Genomic DNA, 21,595 nt, shown 5'->3' with positions numbered 1-21,595 from the left:
AGGTACATGAGTGACTAAGTGAAACTTTACAAACTAAAGCAATTGGATAATTGCGAGGGTATGGTTTGTGTAATCGTGCTACACTTTTCGTTCGAAGTGTTTAAGGATTGATTGAAATCCTTTGTATGCTCAAGGTTAGAGCAAGGTGTAGTGATGGGTCGTGTGTACCCAATCGTCGGTAAAGTCTACCTTTGGTAGCATTGTACGGTTGTACGAGTTGTGAGATAGGAACGTGGTTCCAAGTGGGGGAGTCGCACTCCCGCACGAGGAAGTTTTAGTGTGATATTTCGGATGATGCTTTTGGTAGATCCGGAAATTTTTGTCGAGACCTAGTTTTGGTCGATTTGTGGTAGGGTACGATTTTGGATAAATTGTACTTATGGTTTGGATTGGAATTACCACCGAGGTGGTAATGTGGTAAATCTCGTTGAGAGATAATGGACGTGTTTGGTGAGCAAGGTGAAATCCTTCGGTTAAGGAAGGTGTGTGTCGGGTTCTCTTTTGGAGAATTCTTGTTCGGTACCTATGCTTGATATAGGTGGTTCTTGCTCGATTATGGTATGTGATTGATGAAGCATGACTTTCGGAGTCCGCTGACTTCATCATGGGATTGACGATTGATGAAGCATGATCTTCGGGTCCGCTGACTTCATTATGGTATGGTTGATTGATGGAGCATGATCTTTAGGGTCCGCTGACTTCATCATGGGAGTACGTGATTGATGGAGCATGATCTTTAGGGTCCGCTGACTTCGTCATGAGCGTGGTGTTGAGATCGGTGAAGCATGATCTTCGGGTCCGCTGACTTCATCCGGTATTGAGATTGGTGGAGCATGACCTTCGGGGTCCTCTGACTTCATCAAGAGAGTTGTGTTGTGGGACGTGAATATCGGGTTGTTCGTATTCACAATATTTCGGGTAGTACGATTGTCCCTGTTGGTTGGGCTCATAGTTTGAGGTAGTGAATGTCGGGTAGTTCGGATTCACTAAGGCTCGGGTTGTACGGCCATCCTCGGTTACACTATGTGGCAGTGGTAGTGAATATCGGTTTGCGCGTATTCACGATGACTCGGGTTGTGCGGTCATTCTGTTGTGAGATATATGGATTGGGTTGGTGGATTTCGGGTTGTGCGAATTCACTAAGGTTCGGGTTGTTTCGACCATCCTCCATATGTGTTTTGGCTCGGGTTGTTTCGGCCATGTTGAGTTGTGATCTATCGGTTGTTTTATACACCGATGGTGGGGTCATGAGGACCGTGTGGTTTGATCTATTGGTTGTTTTATACGCCGGTAGTGGGGTCGTGAGGACCATGTTGTGTGATTAGTGATGCGATAGCCGTGTTTCACTCACATGTTGTCACGGGTGTGACGAGAGTTGATTTTGTACACCTTCGGGTTTAGCGTTGCCATAGTCGTTTTGGACGCTATCGGTTTCTAACCGTTGGATTATGATGTTACAGTAGTGGCGTATTGGTCGTATAGCGCACTACAAAGGATGTCTAGTGATTGGTGTTATCCGCAAGGATTCGTTTGGTTCGGTCTTCATCGTTTCAGATTGTTGACTTTAGGTTGAGACTTGGTTGCTTTTAGCGTTGTACTCGGTAATAGTACACTAAGGAATTAATATCTCGGTATGAGATTGGTTGGGTTTTTCCCAGTGTTAGGGAATGAGCATGGTGTTAGTGCTCGGATTGTGGATTTGATAAATCGCGGGTGACGATTTAGTTGTGGAAGGCGATTCGTTGGAAAAAAATTGCTTAGGAAAGTCGGATTGGACTTATGTTGAGGACCGTAGAGTGGAGTCCGTTTGGTCAAGTGATGAGGATCACGAGGACGTGATCGAGTTTAAGTGGGGGAGAGTTGTAAGACCCGAATATTTATTTTGTATACTTGTTTATAAAAGACATATGAGATCGGGCTTCGTTTAATATTTATATGGAATTAATATGCAAAGGAATCTGGTTCAGCTGTGTTGCGCGCCGCGCAGGGTTGGGGCGCGCCGCGCCGATTGCTGCTGACAGAACCCTCTTTATTTTTAATTGCTTTAATGAGGGGTAAAAGGGTAAAATCACATGGGGCCGGATTTGTGAGGCTTATGAGCTAGTTTGGATCAGTTTTGGATCCCATTCACATCCACTCATCATCTTCATCCATTCTTAGAGAGAGAGAGAGAGAGAGAGAGGCTTAGAGAGAGATTGAAGGTTTTGGTGAGGAAGAAGCTCGAATTGTTCAAAGTCTCGGGTTTTAAAGTTGTTCTCCTCGTTCCTAGCTACGTTGTGGTGGTATTGGTAAGCTCAAACTCTGAATTTCATTTGTTTAACTTGATATTCAATTTAGGGTTTTGAGTTAATTTGTTGAGTAACCCACTTAGGTGATGAAATGGGTTTATGGTGACTAGTTATTCTTGTCACTTGGCGGGTTTTGGGTTGGATGACGTTTTGGCCTTGATTAGGCTTTGGTTTGGAGTTTAATCACTTGGATTAGTGATTATGGAAGTATTGGAACCCATTTAGGGTAATTTGGGATACTAATTGTGACTTTGGGTCAAATTAGGTTTTGGTGGTAATTATGACCCGATTGGCGAATTAATGAGGTTTATAAACTTAAAATGGATTAAGTTGAAGTATTAAACCGAGTTAAATGTGTTTTGGTGTCAAACTTGTAAAGGATGAGATTTTGACCTTTATGGGTCAAAATTAGGGTTTAAGTGTCAAAATGGGTATGACACGTGTTTAACACTTGAGTTCGAGTTCATTTAGCATATTATGACCATTCTCACTTGTGTTAGTGATTATTGGTTAGTTCGGATACGGTTTGTGCTTGGAAGTGCATTTGGGTCGAAATTGCACTAAGGGTCGAATTGGGTGGTTTGTAAATCCATCCTAATTGTGTTGTGATATTTGTGATAATGGAATAGGTACTTTCCATTGACGAGTTGCGGATTACTTGGAAGCTTTCTTCAAGACTTCAAGGTGAGTGATAATATCCTATGTGCATATGTATGTGTAGGATGGGTGCGGGTCGGGTGAAGTGATTCTCGGTTATAGAGCTCACTTCACATATAGGGGACTTGATGGACTTGTGTATAAGTCCAATTGGCACGGTTGTGCGTTTTGGTTGACCATCTTTGGCGAGGTGCACATTTTGTGTGCACATTATCACACATGGTTGTGATTTGGTTGTTATAACCCTAATGGCGAAGGGTTGATATGGTTGTGTTGTGGATGACCCCGATGTGGTGGATTTTATAATCCCGTGACCGTGGGCTTTAGTATTGAGAAATGAATCTCGGGTAGTGCGGATTCATGGTGACTCGGGTTGTTCGGTCACCTTATTGAGGTAGTGGATCTCGGGTAGTGCGGATTCACGATGACTCGGGTTGTTCGGTCATCTTATGGTTGAGAAGTGAATTTCGGGTTGTGCGAATTCACAAGGCTCGGGTTGTTCGGCCAATGTTCGTGTGATTGAGGTTAAGGGGTTAACCTTGTGTATTATTATTATTGTATTATATTAATGTGTTGTTGTGTTGTAGCTAACCCTCCGGGTGTAGCTATTTGGCGATGTTTACTTTGTCGTTGGTGGACTATCTCTTGTGTTGTATCTTTAGCTCGTTGCTTAGATCGTACGGTATGCTTAGTGTAGATGCTTTATACTTGGATGCTTCGGTATGCGGTATTTGTTTTGTGTGGCGTATTCATTTTATACATATATATGTATGTAGTATATTATCATTCACTAAGCATTAGCTTACCCTCTCGTTGTTGACTCTTTTTATAGATTGCATGCGGATGGTGGCTCGGGTAAGCGCGAGGACTAGAAGACTTGCATAGTTGCTTTAGTGACTTGCTTTTGGATTGTTTAGGATTGGGTAATGTATTCCCGATCGCCATGCTCGGCTTTGTTTTGTATTAAAATCTTAAAGTCGAAAATTGTATTTTTGGTACTTAAGGTGGTAATATGGGTCGATGTCGGACCCACTCCGTAAACTTAATTTTATTAATTAAACGTGCTAGTTTTATATATATGAATTCATGGTTGAAAGCGTTTTGGCTAAAAATGTCGGGAACTAGTCGAACATTTTCGTTAAATTGACTTCCGGGGATAGCGGGCTGTCCAGGTGGTTTGGCGCGCCGCGCACCCACCTGGCGCGCCGCGCAATTGAACTGCACCAGAAATTTTTTTTTGTTGTAAAATTTAACGGGAATTGTCGTGGTTTGGTTTGGGTTGTTACAATTTATATATATACACATATTTACTTACATACAAATGTTCGTGAATCTTCGGACATGGTCAAAGGTTAACTGAATTCATTTAAACAGTTCAAGAACTATTGAGACTCTACAATACAAACTTTGCTTATCGTGCCGAAATCAAATAAGATTTAAGTTTAAATTTGGTCGAAAATTCCCGGGTCATCACACACGATCTATTGGTGCAGCTCCTGTTACAAGATCTATTTGAAATTCAACAGATCGATGTGGGGGTAATCCCGGTAATTCTTTCGGAAATACATCGGGAAATTCTTTTGCGACGGGAACATCATGATGCTATTTTCTTCAGTTTGTACTTTCTCGACGTGTGCTAGAATAGCATAGCAACCTTTTCTTATTAGTTTTTGTGCCTTCAAATTACTAATAAGATGTAGCTTCGTGTTGCCCTTTTCTCCGTACACCATTAAGGGTTTTCCTTTTTCTCGTATAATGCGAATTGCATTTTTGTAACAAACGATTTCTGCTTTCACTTCTTTCAACCAGTCCATACCGATTATCACATCAAAACTCCCTAACTCTACTGGTATCAAGTCAATCTTAAATGTTTCGCTAACCAGTTTAATTTCTCGATTCCGACATATATTATCTGCTGAAATTAATTTACCATTTGCTAATTCGAGTAAAAATTTACTATCCAAAGGCGTCAATGGACAACTTAATTTAGCACAAAAATCTCTACTCATATAGCTTCTATCCGCACCCGAATCAAATAAAACGTAAGCAGATTTATTGTCAATAAGAAACGTACCCGTAACAAGCTTCGGGTCTTCCTGTACCTCTGCCGCATTAATATTGAAAACTCTTCCGCGGCCTTGTCCATTCGTGTTCTCCTGGTTCGGGCAATTTCTAATAATGTGGCCCGGTTTTTCATATTTATAACAAACTACATTGGCATAACTTGCTCCGACACTACTTGCTCTACCATTACTCATTCCGACACTATTTGTTCCTTTCGTTCTGTTAACCCCTGGTCCGTAGACCTCACACTTCGCAGCGCTATGACCATTTCTTTTACACTTGTTGCAAAATTTGGTGCAGAACCCCGAGTGATACTTTTCACACCTTTGGCATAGCTGCTTCTGATTGTTGTTGTTGTTGCGGTTATTATTGTTGTTGGGATGATTGTTGTAGTTGCTGTTGTTGTTGTTGTTGTTGTTGTTGTTGGGCCGTTTGTTGTAGTTGCGATTGATGTTGCGATTGTTGGGATAGTTGTTGCGATTATTGTTGTAATTGCTGATGTTGTTGTATTCTTATCACCGTTTTCCTCCCACTTTCTTTTGACTTGCTTCACATTGGCCTCTTCAGCAGTCTGTTCTTTAATTCTTTCTTCAATCTGGTTCACTAGTTTGTGAGCCATTCTACATGCCTGTTGTATGGAGGCGGGCTCGTGTGAACTTATATCTTCTTGGATTCTTTCCGGTAATCCTTTCACAAACGCGTCGATCTTCTCTTCCTCATCTTCGAACGCTCCCGGACACAATAGGCATAATTCTGTGAATCGTCTTTCGTACGTGATAATATCAAATCCTTGGGTTCGTAACCCTCTAAGTTCTGTCTTGAGCTTATTGACCTCGGTTCTGGGACGGTACTTCTCGTTCATCAAGTGCTTAAATGCTGACCACGGTAGTGCGTAAGCATCATCTTGTCCCACTTGCTCTAGATAGGTATTCCACCATGTTAACGCAGAACCTGTAAAGGTATGCGTAGCGTACTTCACTTTGTCCTCTTCAGTACACTTACTTATGGCAAACACCGATTCGACCTTCTCGATCCACCGTTTCAATCCGATCGGTCTTTCGGTTCCATCAAATTCCAAAGGTTTACAGGCAGTGAATTCTTTGTAGGTGCATCCTACACGATTTCCTGTACTGCTAGATCCAAGGTTATTGTTGGTATGTAGCGCAGCCTATACTGCGGCTATGTTTGAAGCAAGAAAGACACGAAATTCCTCTTCGCTCATATTCAAGGTGTGTCGAGTAGTCGGTGCCATTTCCTTCAAAATAGTCAAATGAAACGAGTTAATCATATAGAATATCAAGAGTAGTCAATAGTATCTCGTAGCATAATATGAACTCATTTATAAAAGCTTTTTCTTCATATTAGCGTTTTATAAGTTTAAATTCGGGTAATACCTACCCTTTAAGTTCATACTTAGTAGCTAATATACAATTCAACTACTACAATTCTATATGAAAAACTAATTATAATAATATTTCACGTTCAAACTTTTACACAATATTTTACAAGCTTACAATACCGCTTATTTTACATATAGCATGAAATATAGCACAAAATAACTTTGATACAAGATAATTCTAGCTAGTACACAAGTCGTTCAGCAAAGACAATAAAGACACGTAATTCATACGTCCAGAAACAAGTCATGCATTCTGGTTTTACTAGGACTACTTCCCATCCTTGGTCTTGTGGAACATAACCGTTATGGCCATTGATAAGACAGCGTGTTGTAACGTCGTCAAAGGGGCGAGAGTTACGTAATGTCCAACAGTCCCGTAACAATCTAAAAACCTCATTTCTTACCCCAATTACCGACTCCGTCACTTGTGGAAACGTTTTGTTTAATAGTTGTAGCCCGATGTTCTTTTTCTCACTTTGGTGAGAAGCGAACATTACTAACCCGTAAGCATAACATGCTTCTTTATGTTGCATGTTAGCCGCTTTTTCTAAATCACGAAGTCCTATATTCGGATATATTGAGTCAAAATAATTTCTTAACCCCTTGCGTAAAATAGCATTTGGGTTCCCCGCAATATATGCGTCAAAATAAACACATCGTAACTTATGGATTTCCCAATGTGATATCCCCCATCTTTCGAACGAAAGCCGTTTATAAACCAAGGCATTCTTGGAACGTTCTTCGAATGTCTTACAAACTGATCTCGCCTTAAATGTCTCCGGGTAGGTCTCTTAAAATATTGGGTTGTCTATCCATTTTGTGTTTTTATACTGTAAAATAGACAAGAGTTACATTCATAAAAAAATACTTATTAATACAAGCAATTTTTACATATATCATAAAGCATAAGCATACTATATTACATATATTACACCACACGAATACAACTATCTTATTCCGACTCGCTCGTTTCTTCTTCTTCTTCGGTTTGGGTTCGTTTTACCAAGTTTCTAGGGATATATGATGTTCCCCTAATACGAGCCGTCGTTTTCCACATTGGTTTAGAAAAATCTGGTGGTTTAGAGGTTCCCGGGTTATTGTCACAACTTAAGAAATACGGGTGTTGACGATACATATAAAGTTCATCGGGTTTGGAATCAAATTTCTCTATTGTAACACCCCAAATATTTAAGGTATTATTTTATGTAAAATTTTATTGCTAAGAAATTAATGGCAAAGGATATTTTATGTTAAATGGACGAAAGTTAATGTTGTTAGTTAAGTTTCAAGGGACTAAAGATGCAAGGTTATGATTTAGGACCTCCTTAACTATAGTTTACATGGGGAGGGTAGAAATTGCAATTATGCCATAGTTGTTTTAATAAAAGAAATTAGAAATGCTGGAAATTGATTATTATTCACAAAAAATAATATACGGGGAGTGCTCCTGGGTTGTGTATGTCGACATTTGCAAGGGAAGAAGGAGGATCCATCATTTGTTGAAATTTAACTCATGCAAGCTTGAATTTGTGAAATCTAACACACCCTAATCACTTTAGCAAGCTCTAATCTTCCAATTTCATCTTCATTGTGCACAATTAGGGTTCTTAAAACTCTAAAAGACAAGGTATGGATTTTGTGTCTAATTATTGCTTGCATTGTATGCTAATGATGAGATTATGCTTAAGAAAGTTGCTATTTGTTAAATTGTGCACATTTGGATGAGTTAGTATGGATTTGTTGTTGATTTTGGAAGTAATTACATGTATGAACTTGCATTATAGATTTATGGCATGATTATGGTGAGAATGATGATGTTCTAGTTAGATTTCTAGTCATGCACACCAAGTGTTTGTTAAAATGCCTCAATGAGACGATTTTGTGTTCTAGCTAGAAATTTTGATGAAGGATGCTCATGTATGAACTTTTGTTATAGTTATAAGTTATAGAAATTGATAATTTGATAAGTTAATGGTGTTAGTAATGAAATTGAATTATTATGCACATTTGATGTTTAATGAAAGGATTAAAGGAAAAGTTGCATGATAAAGCTAAAAGTGATGAGTTAGTAATGTACATGATTAAAATGTGATGTTTGATTGGTAACATGCTTGTTTTAGAAAAGATGAGTTCAAAGTTAGAAAGTATGAATGAATGTATGTTATGTTTAGGGGGTAAAGTGTAAGTGTAAGTATGAATGACGTAATGATTCAAGAAAGTTGTGATTTTGATTTAGTTATGTGATTAATGAGATTAGCTCATGTATAGGTGCTAATCAAGGAAAAGAAGTTACAAGTGACCAAGGAAATTCAATTAAGCAAGGTGAGTTTATAGGGGGTAATATGGGCGGGTCAAGAGTGGCTTAGTGTTCTCGGATTGCATCCGTGCAAGAGAGTAACGACTAAGTGCACTAATTACGTAGCTTAGATAGAACTATTGGGTTAGCTCAATAGTTGTGTCTATGGATGATGCTTAGCTTAGGCAAGGTTATTACATTGCTAGTAATCTTGCCTATGGTTCATGTTATCTTAGACACTTCGGGTGTCTATGTATGAGATGATGATAGCTTAGGCATATTTAGTATGTCTATGGTTAGCTTAGACATGATTACTAGGTTCGGCCTAGTAAGTCATGCCTATGGTATGAATGATCGGATCCGAAAGTATGCAAGCAACCTAAGGGTTGAAGGATAAGTGTTTTGATTATGCCCAAATGATTTATGTTTTGTGTTTTGTTACTTTCCTATAACTCACTAAGTGTAAAAGCTTACCCCCATGATGTTTTATGTTTTAGGTGCTAAGGTTCATCGAGAAGGTAAGGAACCCGTGTGAAGAGCTGGAGGAGCATTGGCATTAGCGTAAGTGGTATTGCAAGTCCCTTTTGTAATCACGCTCTATGGTTACCGCTTATCAAACGCCATGTATTTGAAGTGTCATGTTTGTCATTATTGAATTTGGGACCAAATGATGGTTTTGTTTCATGAAAACACGTTTGATGTCTAAATGTTGTTATTAGATGGTATACGATGTTAGAAACTGAATCTTAAGTTTGTGTATGAATTTGGTTGTTTTAAATGTGTTTGAGAATGATGGAACGTGCAAAAGTTGGTTTAAGTACAATGTTGCAGGTCAGGCACCCGGATTAGGGTTATGTCGCGCCGCGGCAAAGGGGTCCGCGCCGCGGCATATAACTGAAGTTGAGAACAGAAGCAAGGTTAAGGAGTCTAAAATTTCCTGTGTTGTGTTGCGCCGCGACAAGGCTTGCCGCGCCGCGGCATAAGCCTTGTCCGGCCAGTGACTTAACTTTTCAAAAAAAAAAAAAAAATTTTTACTCGAATCAAGGCGTTAAAAGTTGGTATCAGAGCTGTGGTTTAAGGGACTTGGGTAATCCACGATAGGGATTATCTAGGCTTAAACCATTGTTGTGAAAGGATAAGCGGTTTAGGACTTGCATAAGTGTTATAGTCGTATAGTTGTGCCATGCTCCATAGGGTAGAGTCATCGACTAGACCCGTAGTATAATGATTGGTTTATGAAAGGAGTTTGATACTCGTTAGCCATGATGTTATAGTGGACTTAATGTGTAATGAATGGTGTAATAACAACAGGCCATTGTTATTACTTCATTTTAGTACACATGAACGCCTACTATAGTTATGGTGAAACGAGTTAGGAATTCTTTCGAATGGTTTGATTTTGTTGAATAATGGTGTTACCGGTATTTGAACTAATGGGTTAATTGTGATATTCAGTATGGCTATTGTATCACCAAACCGAGGTCAAGATGAGGATGATGAGTACGTCCGCACCCCATCCACGGAGTCTATAGAAGACTCTCACAACGAATCGGAAGAAGTTAACATGCCAAATGACATTGCGGGGCAAATAGGGCAAGCCTTGATACGTTATACTCCAACTTTGTTAGAGAAGATTAAGACGTTGATCAATGATCAATTAGATGAGAAGTTAAAGACTTTTGTTGCTAATAACCCTACCTTGAGAGGTGAAGGGGGAAGTGGAGTAAGGCAAGAAGAGGTAGAAGCCCCTAAGAGAAAGGATGACCGTTTTGAATATAAGAACTTCGCAAATTGCCATCCTCCCGAGTTTCATGGTAAGGTTGACCCTATTGTTAGTCAAAGATGGATTGATGAGATTGAAGAAACTTTCATGTTGTGTGAATGCCCCGAACATTTGAAGGTAATTTATGCGGCTCATCAAATGAAGGGTAGTGGTTACGAGTGGTGGAATTTTATAGTTAAGTCTCATGGGCGAGATGTGGCTACGAGTTTCTCATGGGACAAGTTCCGTGAAATGTTTATGACCCAATTTGCTCCACCCGCCGAGGTTAGTAGGTTGAAATCCGAGTTTATGAATATAGAGCATGGAAGTAAGTCGGTGACCGAGTTTAATGCCGAGTTTAATGATAAGTCTCGTTTTTGTCCGGACTTCGTGTCAAGTCCCAAGTTGATGATGGACCATTATCATGAAAAGTTGAATCCCGAAATAAGTGAGTTTATCGATAAGAGTACTTATAAGACTTTAGCCGAGATGATGAATCGAGCACTTGTTAGAGAACATGAACTTAGGAAGAAGGCGGCGTTCAAGCGAAAGTTAGATCAAGACTCTAAGGCAATGCAAAATGTTAGTCCGAAAAAGGGTAAGTTTGGTTCCGAATCCCCGCACAAGTCAAAAGGGGGTTTTGTGTCGGGTAAAAGCGGTGGGAAAGAAGCCAAGTTGTGTACTAGGTGTGGTAAGAATCATACGGGTGAATGTAAAGCGGGAACCATCGATTGTTACTCTTGTGGTAAGCCGGGACATAGGGCCGCCGAATGTCCTAAGAAAGGTAAGCAATGTTATTATTGTTTTGAGAAAGGTCACTTTCAAGCCGAATGTCCGGAATACAAGAAGGATTTAGCTAGTGGTAGTGTTAAGAAAGAGGTTAAGACGGAACCGAAGACTAGTGATAGCCGACCAAGGGCCCGAGCTCATCAGATTACCGCACTCGAAGCGAAGGAGTCCCAAAATGTGGTGTCAGGTACCTTTATTGTAAACTCTTTACCTGCGCATGTTTTGTTTGATTCCGGTGCTACGCGGTCGTTTGTATCATGTTCTTTTTGTAAGCATTTTAATATGACCCCAAGTATGTTAGAACACCCATTAGAGGTTGAAATAGCGGATAATAAGACCGTGATGGTGTATAGTATCATCAAGGGGTGTGAAATTATTTTGGATGATGAAAAGTTTGTCATTGATTTAATACCCATGCAAATGGGGGAATTTCAAGTAATTGTGGGCATGGATTGGCTAGATAACAATGAGGGGATAATTTTGTGTCGTAAGAAAATAGTGTTAGTTCAATCACCAAGTGGAAAAGTTATATGGATTTATGGGGAACGAGCTAGGCGTGCAATTCCTATATGCACATATGCTAAGGCTAAAAGATTTTTGTCTCATGGGTGTTGTGCGTTTTTGGCACATGTTGTTGATGATTCGAAAAAGGTTGTTGAATTAGATGATGTACCAATAGTTAACGAGTTTCCGGATGTGTTCCCAAGTGAATTGCCCGGTGTACCTCCCGAGCGAGAGGTAGAGTTTAGAATAGATTTGATACCCGGGGCCACGCCAATTGCCAAAGCTCCCTATCGACTAGCCCCGTCGGAAATGAGAGAAATGATGACTCAATTACAAGATTTGATAGATAAAGGTTTTATACGTCCTAGTAGTTCACCTTGGGGAGCTCCGGTTTTATTTGTGAAAAAGAAGGATGGAACTATGAGAATGTGTATTGATTATCGAGAATTGAATAAAGTCACTATTAAGAACAAGTACCCGTTGCCAAGGATAGACGATTTGTTTGATCAACTACAAGGTGCTAGTTTCTTTTCAAAGATAGATTTAAGGTCGGGTTACCATCAATTGAAGGTGAGGGAAGAAGATGTCCCTAAAACAGCTTTTCGAACAAGGTATGGTCATTATGAGTTTGTGGTTATGCCGTTTGGATTAACAAATGCTCCGGCCGCGTTTATGGATTTGATGAATAGAGTTTGTCGACCGATGCTTGATAGGTTTGTAATTGTGTTCATTGATGACATTTTGATATATTCTAAGAGTGAAGAGGAACATACGGTACATTTAAGACAAGTATTAGAGACTTTAAGAAGAGAAAGATTGTTTGCTAAGTTCTCTAAGTGCGAGTTTTGGCTTCGTGAAGTTCAATTTTTGGGCCATGTCATTAACAAGAAGGGTATTTGTGTTGATCCGGTGAAGATAGAGGCAATTATGAGATGGGAACCACCTACGAATCCTACCGAGGTTAGGAGTTTTCTAGGTTTAGCGGGGTATTATCGGCGATTTATACAAGATTTTTCTAGAATAGCCACCCCACTCACCAAGTTGACTCGTAAAAGTGTGCCATGGAGATGGGAAGAAAAGCAAGAACAAGCGTTTCAACTCCTTAAGGAGAAGCTCGTTCAAGCTCCCATATTGGTTTTACCGGAAGGGAATGAGAACATGACGGTTTATTGTGATGCTTCTAAGAAAGGCTTAGGGTGTGTATTGATGCAAAATGGGAAGGTCATAGCTTATGCTTCCCGACAATTGAAGGAACACGAGAAACGCTATCCTACGCATGATTTAGAATTGACGGCCGTGGTTTTTGCTCTAAAGATTTGGCGTCATTATCTTTATGGTGTTAAGTTTTCCATTTATACCGATCATAAGAACTTAAAGTATTTGTTTGATCAAAGGGATTTGAACGATAGGCAAAGGAGAGGTCTCGATTTGGTGAAAGATTATGATTGTGAGATCTTATATCACCCCGGAAAAGCGAATGTAGTAGCGGATGCTCTTAGTAGGAAGTCAAGTCATCAACCGATTAAGATAACAAGCTTGGCTATGGTAATATCACCTCAAATATTTGATGATATTCGTGTTGCACAAGGTGAAGCATTATCGCCCGAAAACGTGAGAAAAGAAAGAATCAAGGGGCAAGTTGACGATTTTGTGGTAGATTCTCGTGGTTTAAGGCTTAGATATGGGAGAATTTGGGTACCTTTGCAAAGGGATGTTAGAAGTGAGCTCCTTGACTTAGCTCACAAGTCTAAGTATTCGATTCACCCCGGTGCTACGAAAATGTATAGAGATTTAAGGAAAGACTATTGGTGGCCGGGAATGAAGAGGGATATAGTTAAGTATGTGCACAAGTGTCTTACTTGTCTTCAAGTGAAAGCCGATCATCAAATGCCCTACGGTGAAATGCAACCTTTAGAGGTACCGGTTTGGAAATGGGAGCATATTACGATGGATTTGGTGACTAAATTGCCTAAGACCCCTAGACAACACGATGCAATTTGGGTTATTGTTGATAGATTGACTAAGAGTGCATTATTTTTGGCAATAAGAGAAGCTTCGTCATCGGAAGCAATGTCTAAGTTGTATATGAAAGAAGTTGTTGCAAGGCATGGAGTGCCGGTTTCCATAGTTTCGGATAGAGACACTCGATTTACATCTCGATATTGGAGGAAATTTCAAGAGGAAATGGGTACTAAGTTACACATAAGTACCGCGTTTCACCCGCAAACGGATGGTCAAAGTGAGCGGACTATACAAACTCTCGAGGATATGTTAAGAGCATGTGTTATCGATTTTGGTGGTAGTTGGGATACTCACTTACCTTTAGTTGAATTTTCATACAACAATAGTTATCACTCTACAATTGGAATGGCACCATATGAGATGTTGTATGGAAGGAGGTGTAGAACCCCGATTTGTTGGGGCGAGGTAGGTCAACGAGAATTGGGAAGCACGGAAATAGTGCAACAAACCACCGAGATGATTGATCAAATTCGTGAAAGAATGAAGGCGGCACAAGATCGACAAAAGTCATATGTTGATAAGAGGAGAAAGCCGATAGAATTTCAAGTAGGTGATAAAGTGATGCTAAAAGTTTCTCCATGGAAAGGCATTATCCGTTTTAGAAAGAGGGGAAAATTGGGTCCAAGGTTCGTGGGACCATTTGAGATAGTGGCGAAAGTTGGGAAGGTAGCCTACCGTTTGGCTTTACCCGATGAATTGAGTAATATACATGACACGTTTCACGTGTCGCAATTGAGGAAGTGTTTGGCGGATGATTCAACATATGTTCCTTTGAATGAAATTGAGGTCGATAATAAGTTAAGATATGCGGAGAAGCCGGTAAAGATTTTGGATCAAAAGGTTAAGCACTTGAGAAATAAGTCGGTTATATTGTCGAAGGTATTATGGCAATTTAGAAAAGGTTCCGAATGCACATGGGAACCCGAAGAATGGCTCATAAAATATTATCCGGCATTGCATCAAGAATGGTTCGCGAGGACGCGAACGATCCAAGAGGGGGAGAGTTGTAACACCCCAAATATTTAAGGTATTATTTTATGTAAAATTTTATTGCTAAGAAATTAATGGCAAAGGATATTTTATGTTAAATGGACGAAAGTTAATGTTGTTAGTTAAGTTTCAAGGGACTAAAGATGCAAGGTTATGATTTAGGACCTCCTTAACTATAGTTTACATGGGGAGGGTAGAAATTGCAATTATGCCATAGTTGTTTTAATAAAAGAAATTAGAAATGCTGGAAATTGATTATTATTCACAAAAAATAATATACAGGGAGTGCTCCTGGGTTGTGTATGTCGACATTTGCAAGGGAAGAAGGAGGATCCATCATTTGTTGAAATTTAACTCATGCAAGCTTGAATTTGTGAAATCTAACACACCCTAATCACTTTAGCAAGCTCTAATCTTCCAATTTCATCTTCATTGTGCACAATTAGGGTTCTTAAAACTCTAAAAGACAAGGTATGGATTTTGTGTCTAATTATTGCTTGCATTGTATGCTAATGATGAGATTATGCTTAAGAAAGTTGCTATTTGTTAAATTGTGCACATTTGGATGAGTTAGTATGGATTTGTTGTTGATTTTGGAAGTAATTACATGTATGAACTTGCATTATAGATTTATGGCATGATTATGGTGAGAATGATGATGTTCTAGTTAGATTTCTAGTCATGCACACCAAGTGTTTGTTAAAATGCCTCAATGAGACGATTTTGTGTTCTAGCTAGAAATTTTGATGAAGGATGCTCATGTATGAACTTTTGTTATAGTTATAAGTTATAGAAATTGATAATTTGATAAGTTAATGGTGTTAGTAATGAAATTGAATTATTATGCACATTTGATGTTTAATGAAAGGATTAAAGGAAAAGTTGCATGATAAAGCTAAAAGTGATGAGTTAGTAATGTACATGATTAAAATGTGATGTTTGATTGGTAACATGCTTGTTTTAGAAAAGATGAGTTCAAAGTTAGAAAGTATGAATGAATGTATGTTATGTTTAGGGGGTAAAGTGTAAGTGTAAGTATGAATGACGTAATGATTCAAGAAAGTTGTGATTTTGATTTAGTTATGTGATTAATGAGATTAGCTCATGTATAGGTGCTAATCAAGGAAAAGAAGTTACAAGTGACCAAGGAAATTCAATTAAGCAAGGTGAGTTTATAGGGGGTAATATGGGCGGGTCAAGAGTGGCTTAGTGTTCTCGGATTGCATCCGTGCAAGAGAGTAACGACTAAGTGCACTAATTACGTAGCTTAGATAGAACTATTGGGTTAGCTCAATAGTTGTGTCTATGGATGATGCTTAGCTTAGGCAAGGTTATTACATTGCTAGTAATCTTGCCTATGGTTCATGTTATCTTAGACACTTCGGGTGTCTATGTATGAGATGATGATAGCTTAGGCATATTTAGTATGTCTATGGTTAGCTTAGACATGATTACTAGGTTCGGCCTAGTAAGTCATGCCTATGGTATGAATGATCGGATCCGAAAGTATGCAAGCAACCTAAGGGTTGAAGGATAAGTGTTTTGATTATGCCCAAATGATTTATGTTTTGTGTTTTGTTACTTTCCTATAACTCACTAAGTGTAAAAGCTTACCCCCATGATGTTTTATGTTTTAGGTGCTAAGGTTCATCGAGAAGGTAAGGAACCCGTGTGAAGAGCTGGAGGAGCATTGGCATTAGCGTAAGTGGTATTGCAAGTCCCTTTTGTAATCACGCTCTATGGTTACCGCTTATCAAACGCCATGTATTTGAAGTGTCATGTTTGTCATTATTGAATTTGGGACCAAATGATGGTTTTGTTTCATGAAAACACTTTTGATGTCTAAATGTTGTTATTAGATGGTATACGATGTTAGAAACTGAATCTTAAGTTTGTGTATGAATTTGGTTGTTTTAAATGTGTTTGAGAATGATGGAACGTGCAAAAGTTGGTTTAAGTACAATGTTGCAGGTCAGGCACCCGGATTAGGGTTATGTCGCGCCGCGGCAAAGGGGTCCGCGCCGCGGCATATAACTGAAGTTGAGAACAGAAGCAAGGTTAAGGAGTCTAAAATTTCCTGTGTTGTGTCGCGCCGCGACAAGGCTTGCCGCGCCGCGGCATAAGCCTTGTCCGGCCAGTGACTTAACTTTTCAAAAAAAAAAAAAAATTTTTTACTCGAATCAAGGCGTTAAATCTATTTTTGTACCCTTTCCCTTATTATTCTCTTTTGCCTTATTAAATTGTATTGGGGTAATTTCTATAACATCATCGGAATCCTTGTCGGGATCTGATTCATCGGAGAATTGGTAATCCTCCCAATACTTTGCTTCCTTGGCGGAAACACCATTGACCATAATTAACTTTGGTCGGTTGGTTGAGGATTTTCTTCTACTTAACTGTTTTATTATTTCCCCCACTGGTTCTATTTCTTCTTCCGGTTCCGATTCTTCTTCCGGTTCCGATTCTTCTTCCGGTTCCGACTCTTCTTCCGGTTCCTCTTCGGGAACTTGTGAATCAGTCCACGAATCATTCCAATTTACATTTGACTCTTCATTATTATTAGGTGAGTCAATGGGACTTGTTCTAGAGGTAGACATCTGTCACATAATATCAAACGCGTTAAGAGATTAATATATCACATAATATTCACATGTTAAAAATATATAGTTTCCAACAAAATTTGTTAAGCAATCATTTTTCAAGTAAACACGGTCGAAGTCCAGACTCACTAATGCATCCTAACAAACTCGATAAGATACACTAATGCAAAATTCTGGTTCTCTAAGACCAACGCTCTGATACCAACTGAAATGTCCCGTTCTTATTGATTAAAAACGTTCCATATTAATTGATTTCGTTGCGAGGTTTTGACCTTTATATGAGACGTTTTTCAAAGACTGCATTCATTTTAAAACAAACCATAACCTTTATTTCATCAATAAAGGTTTAAAAAGCTTTACGTAGATTATCAAATAATGATAATCTAAAATATCCTGTTTACACGCGACCATTACATAATGGTTTACAATACAAATATGTTACAACGAAATAAGTTTCTTGAATGCAGTTTTTACACAATATCATACAAGCATGGACTCCAAATCTCGTCCTTATTTAAGTATGCGACAGCGGAAGCTCTTAATAATCACCTGAGAATAAACATGCTTAAAACGTCAACAAAAATGTTGGTGAGTTATAGGTTTAACCTATATATTGTCAAATCATAATAATAGACCACAAGATTTCATATTTCAATACACATCCCATACATAGAGATAAAAATCATTCATATGGTGAACACCTGGTAACCGACATTAACAAGATGCATATTTAAGAATATCCCCATCATTCCGGGACACCCTTCGGATATGATATAAATTTCGAAGTACTAAAGCATCCGGTACTTTGGATGGGGTTTGTTAGGCCCAATAGATCTATCTTTAGGATTCGCGTCAATTAGGGTGTATGTTCCCTAATTCTTAGATTACTAGACTAAATAAAAAGGGGCATATTCGATTTCGATAATTCAACCATAGAATGTAGTTTCACGTACTTGTGTCTATTTTGTAAATCATTTATAAAACCTGCATGTATTCTCATCCATAAAATATTAGATTTTAAAAGTGGGACTATAACTCACTTTCACAAATTTTTACTTCGTCGGGAAGTAAGACTTGGCCACCGGTTGATTCACGAACCTATAACAATATATACATATATATCAAAGTATGTTCAAAATATATTTACAACACTTTTAATACATTTTGATGTTTTAAGTTTATTAAGTCAGCTGTCCTCGTTAGTAACCTACAATTAGTTGTCCACAGTTAGATGTACAGAAATAAATCGATAAATATTATCTTGAATCAATCCACGACCCAGTGTATACGTATCTCAGTATTGATCACAATTCAAACTATATATATATTTTGGAATCAACCTCAACCCTGTATAGCTAACTCCAACATTCACATATAGAGTGTCTATAGTTGTTCCGCAATATATATATAGATGGGTCGACATGATAGGTCGAAACATTGTATACGTGTCTATGGTATCTCAAGATTACATAATATACAATATAAGTTGATTAGGTTATGGTTGGAATAGATTTATTACTAACTTTCACGTAGGTAAAATGAGTAGTTTTTATCAATCTTGTTTTACTCGCCATTTCTTCGTTTCTAATCCGTTTTGAGTGATTCCAGTGGCCACGGTTTTGTATTGAACTTAAATTTATGAGTCTAAACAGAAAAAGTATAAGTTTATAGTCGAAAATATAAGTTACAAGTCGTTTTTGAAAGAGGTAGTCATTTCCGTCGAAAGAACGACATCTTGATGACCATTTTGAAAAACATACTTTCACTTTGAGTTTAACCATGATTTTTGGATATAGTTTCATGTTCATAAGAAAAATCATTTTTCCAGAAGTATAGCTTTTAAATCAAAGTTCTTCTTAGCTTTTAATTATCCCAACCAAAACTGCCCCCGGTTTTACTACGACGGCGTATATCCAGTTTTATGGTGTTTATCGTGTTTCCGGGTTTTAAATCATTAAGTTAGCATATCATATAGATATAGAACATGTGTTTAGTTGATTTTAAAAGTCTAGTTAGAAGGATTAACTTTATTTGCGAACAAGTTTAGAATTAACTAAACTATGTTCTAGTGATTACAAGTTTATAACGTTGAATAAGACAGCTTTTTATGTATGAATCGAATGATGTTATGAACATCATTACTACCTCAAGTTTTCTGGATAAAGCTACTGGAAATGAGAAAAATGGATCTAGCTTCAAAGGATCCTTGGATGGCTTGAAAGTTCTTGAAGCAGAATCATGACACGAAAACCGTTCAAGTAAGATTTTCACTCGAAATAAGATTGTTATAGTTATAGAAATTGAATCAAAGTTTGAATATGAATATTACCTTGTATTAGAAAGATATCTTTCTGTAAATAAGAAAGATTTCTTGAGGTTGGATGATCACTCTACAAGATTGGAAGTAAGCTAGCAAACTTGGAAGTATTCTTGATTTTATGAAACTAGAACTTGTAGAATTTATGAAGAACACTTAGAACTTGAAGATAGAACTTGAGAGAGATCAATTAGATGAATAAAATTGAAGAATGAAAGTGTTTGTAGGTGTTTTTAGTCGTTGGTGTATGGATTAGATATAAAGGATATGTAATTTTGTTTTCATGTAAATAAGTCATGAATGATTACTCATATTTTTGTAATTTTATGAGATATTTCATGCTAGTTGCCAAATGATGGTTCCCACATGTGTTAGGTGACTCAAATGGGCTGCTAAGAGCTGATCATTGGAGTGTATATACCAATAGTACATACATCTAAAAGCTGTGTATTGTACGAGTACGAATACGGATGCATACGAGTAGAATTGTTGATGAAACTGAACGAGGATGTAATTTTAAGCATTTTTGTTAAGTAGAAGTATTTTGATAAGTGTCTTGAAGTCTTTCAAAAGTGTATGAATACATATTAAAACACTACATGTATATACATTTTAACTGAGTCGTTAAGTCATCGTTAGTCGTTACATGTAAGTGTTGTTTTGAAACCTTTAGGTTAACGATCTTGTTAAATGTTGTTAACCCAATGTTTATAATATCAAATGAGATTTTAAATTATTATATTATCATGATATTATGATGTACGAATATCTCTTAATATGATATATATACATTAAATGTCGTTACAACGATAATCGTTACATATATGTCTCGTTTCAAAATCATTAAGTTAGTAGTCTTGTTTTTACATATGTAGTTCATTATTAATATACTTAATGATATGTTTACTTATCATAATATCATGTTAACTATATATATATAACCATATATATGTCATCATATAGTTTTTACAAGTTTTAACGTTCGTGAATCACCGGTCAACTTGGGTGGTCAATTGTCTATATGAAACCTATTTCAATTAATCAAGTCTTAACAAGTTTGATTGCTTAACATGTTGGAAACACTTAATCATGTAAATAACAATTTCATTTAATATATATATAAATATGGAAAAGTTCGGGTCACTACAACAGTGGCCCATAAAAAATGTTCTAAAATAAAACAATATAAATTAAAGTAAAACTAGAAACATGTACTTCTTATTTCTTTAATTTATTTACTATTCTTTTATGAATGTCTCAAATTATTTGTTTATTTTTATATTCGTAAAGAGATGAAAATGATAATAAGTTTTTTAGATGATGTATGTAGAGAAAAAGATAAATAAAACATAAAACATAAGAGTTAAAACTAATAAAAAATACAATGTAATACGAGTAACTATATTTTTTTTGGCAACCTTTTTTTATTATTATCACGTAGTAATTAGGGATGACAATGGATGTTTCATTCATAGACATTCACCCGATCCGATCCATTTATAATGGATATGGATTATGTAAATGGACGATTAACGGATATGGATATGGATACGGATGATCTAAATATTTCGTGGATCGGGTATGGATGACAATTTATCATCCACGGATGTATCTATTATCACCCGAAATACATTATTTATACGTACTAAAATATATGCATATACATCTACATATCTATATACATATACATATAACCTACATATTCTTGAATTAGTAACGAAAATAAGGGTCGTGATAGTCACAATTATTAAATTGTTACAAACAAAATTCAAAGTTACATATTTAGATTAATTTAAACTTTAAATGTATATTTACTTATATTATAACGTATTTTGCTCAATTAAATTCACAATCGGCGATAAATTAGAATCAAAACATGTGTAACAAATCAAAAACATAAAGATTAA

This window comes from Rutidosis leptorrhynchoides, chromosome 6, assembly GCF_046630445.1.
Source record: "Rutidosis leptorrhynchoides isolate AG116_Rl617_1_P2 chromosome 6, CSIRO_AGI_Rlap_v1, whole genome shotgun sequence".
Classification (NCBI taxonomy): domain Eukaryota; kingdom Viridiplantae; phylum Streptophyta; class Magnoliopsida; order Asterales; family Asteraceae; genus Rutidosis; species Rutidosis leptorrhynchoides.
This window is presented reverse-complemented; position numbering follows the sequence as displayed.